The sequence below is a fragment of the Ostrinia nubilalis genome (genome assembly GCF_963855985.1).
Source record: "Ostrinia nubilalis chromosome W unlocalized genomic scaffold, ilOstNubi1.1 SUPER_W_unloc_1, whole genome shotgun sequence".
NCBI classification, from domain to species: Eukaryota; Metazoa; Arthropoda; class Insecta; order Lepidoptera; family Crambidae; genus Ostrinia; species Ostrinia nubilalis.
Genome location: NW_026973566.1, coordinates 3215299 through 3218329, shown reverse-complemented (window position 1 = coordinate 3218329; position 3031 = coordinate 3215299). Strand labels below are relative to the sequence as shown.

Here is a 3031-nt window from a genome sequence, read left to right as displayed (position 1 = left end):
ATATGACTATCACTTTTGCTGGCACTTTGTTCATTGTGTACGATTAAAGTACGATGTTTATAGTTCTCACTGTAACTTTGTTTAAAGTTTTGTAAGTTTGACAAATTAACTGAAGTTTTCGTGATTTTCACAGCTTCTTCGTTCAGGAACTCGGATAATATGAGCAATTTCGGTTTTTGTTTATCACTGATAAGAGGATAGCTGTAGTCGGTCCACTTTGAGATCAGTACTATTGGTAGTTTAGAAAGTATCACTGAAACTACGTTCATTCCTTTCAGGTAATCTTCACATCCGATGGCGGTTACGGCTGCCACGTAGTTCCTTACTTTTATGGAGAAGGAAATGATATCTTTGTGATATTCTTGGGCCATTGGACGTTATTTATTTATGTCTTGCAAGATCCTGGAAATTATGACGTCAGGATTCCCAAAGCGAAGCTCCAGTGTGTTCATCACATCGTCTGCAGAAGTAGCACCAATGAGTAAAGCTGTCACTGCTTCCTTTGCCGGTCCTTGAAGGCTTTTTCTTAGACGCCACAGGTTTTCTTTATCACTGAAGTTGCAGACTTGAGAGAATTCTTCATAGGCCTGCTTGAACTGAAGCCATTCAAGTGGGTCGCCAGAGTAAAATGGTAAGTCTCGAGGTGTACACAAACGATTTAGCAGTCTATCGTTAGGTTTGCTAGCTCCAGCAGCAGATGCAGCGGCCAGGTCTTTCAGTGCGCTTGCTAAGGCGTGCACGGTTCCAGCAGAAGCAGCAGCGGACGGCGGGTGAGTATTAGGTAAGTTTTCAGTAGGAGGCAGTGGGCCGGCGGCCCTCATACGGTGCAGGTTCGATTCCTGCGGTGCCGGACACAATTCGTCGTGAACAACGCACTGAGTTTTTACCTCCAGCTGGTTACTTTCTAGCCACTTTTCCACTACATGGTCACCACAATCGCTTCGACCTTTAACAGACGGTAAGGAGGAGCTGCTCATATCTTCAAGATCCGCGAGATCGACTTCCAGCTGTTTATCAATCAGCTCCATTCTAATTTTAGCCTTAGCCTGAGCTGCTTCAAGTTCTAGCTTCTTTCTTCGTGCGGTTATCGATGAAGTTGAAGATAATTTTTTGAGGTTAGAATTGCGAACGCTTTGAGCCGTAGAAGGTCCGGGCTGATTTTCATCCATCATCTTGTTCCCGGGTTCAATTGGGTCTACAGGTTCTTTACATTCATCTGAGCGTTCGATTTTCATTTCTTCGTCCTTTGCTTGTTGAGTATCTTTTTGCAGCGCTTCTTTTCTTCTTTTCGGCTCGAAGACCACTTTTGTAACGGATACAACGCGATTTCAATAAAAAGACGGGTTATTCCGTATTCGACCCACGACAAACTCAACCCAATTTTGTTCCTTACTCTACCCATAACTAATTTTTAATTTTATGTTCCTTATTCACCCCAAAAACATTCCTAGCTCAACCCATTTTAAAACCACTTAAAAAATATGAGATTTTTATGTACGGTCAGAATAAAAACATATTTTTTAGAAATTTAAGCTCAGTTAATTTTTGTGTTAAGATCGTGCTATTAAATAAAACTACAGGAGTTCTGATACAATAATATATTTGAAAAACGTTTTTCACAAAAGGACACAAATAAAATAATGACTACATGCAATTAGAACTATAACTTTTCATAACAAAACAAAAAGTAGATACATTTTTTTAAAATCTTATAATAAAAATCACAGATTAAAGAGGAACCATTAACTTACATAATTTGAATCTAATATAAAGGAGTTGTCCCAATTTCGGCCCGCAGGTTGTACGCCATATCAAAAATCAAGAAAAATCTACTGATTATGGGAAAAATATAAATAACTCTATCTAGCATATAATTTAGCCGTACAAAATCAAAAACTATTCATGAATTATCATTCTCAAATGGATACACAAGATGGTGGATGGCGTCAAATAAAAAAAAAGATGAACCATAGACTAAACGTCAGTCGCTATCAGATCACAGATTAGAGAGTTGTATCAGATTTCAATCTGTCACTCACTTCCGTCTTGTTTGTTCTGTTTGTTTTTATTGCGTTTACGCGTTTATCTGTCTGTCTCCCGAGTTCTTTTTATCAACATTTCTCTGTGACCTGGCTTTCGTTCTTGGATTGCTATCTGCCTCATCTGATGACCATGGCATGTGTTGTATGGACTTGAGACACATCGTGCGATTTGACTGTTGTTTTGATAAACATCCTCCTAGGATCCGATTGGTATGTAAACAGTTTTTAACTTAACATGTTTCTTAATTAATTTATTAATAACTAATCGTTAATTATTACTTTCTTACTGTATTAAAATCAATGATATTTGTGTTCTTTTCATGTTCTTCTGTTAAATAAATGAAGATTCCCGATACTATCAGTGTAGTGAAATGGGCCCTGAAATCATTTCTATTATTCAAAATGCCATATGCCAAAAGGTGAGCAAAAACTATATTTTTCGTGCTATAGTTTCATATAATCATATTTTTAACTGTATTATTATAACTATTTATTCTTTTATAAGGTCCGGAGACGTACTCATAACCTAACAGACTATGCCAGACAGTTTAATGAAGAAAATATTTCACCACAAGTATATTTAAGTATGCATTATTAGTACTAAATAATGATAATGCATATTTTTTTAATTAATTCAGGTTGTATTAATTGGGTATTATGTAAAACATCTATTTATTGTAATGTTAATTCTGTCATTATCTTTTAGGCACCCGAAGATGGCTTAGTGTTCTATGAGTGTTGAGTAAGAGTTACATGATCTGAGATCTCTTCCGCAGCAAGAAGTTGAAGCTTACAGGAAAGCGAGAACCCTCGACAATTAATACTTGTGTATGGTGCTTAGGCTCTCTTGTTGAGACCAGAAGGCATTCTTTGCCCGAGGGACCGGAACAGGATGAAATAATTGCAAGATTTTTCCTAGAGGTAATGTTCCTTTTAAGTTATTGTTATTTTTATAAGTACCTACATATTAATATTTTTATAAATAAATA

General features: G+C 36.7%; 1 long non-coding RNA gene across 2 annotated transcripts; it reads left to right on the top strand.

Moving 5' to 3' along the window:
- Positions 1-2023: 2023 nt before the first annotated feature.
- LOC135087282 (uncharacterized) lies at positions 2024-2770 on the top strand. Of its 2 annotated transcripts, XR_010260739.1 has the most exons (4): positions 2024-2252; positions 2388-2461; positions 2548-2626; positions 2749-2770. It is a non-coding gene; the product is annotated as an uncharacterized LOC135087282 (long non-coding RNA). The 2 variants fall into 2 exon arrangements; XR_010260738.1 differs by lacking the exon at positions 2548-2626.
- The last annotated feature ends 261 nt before the right edge of the window (positions 2771-3031 follow it).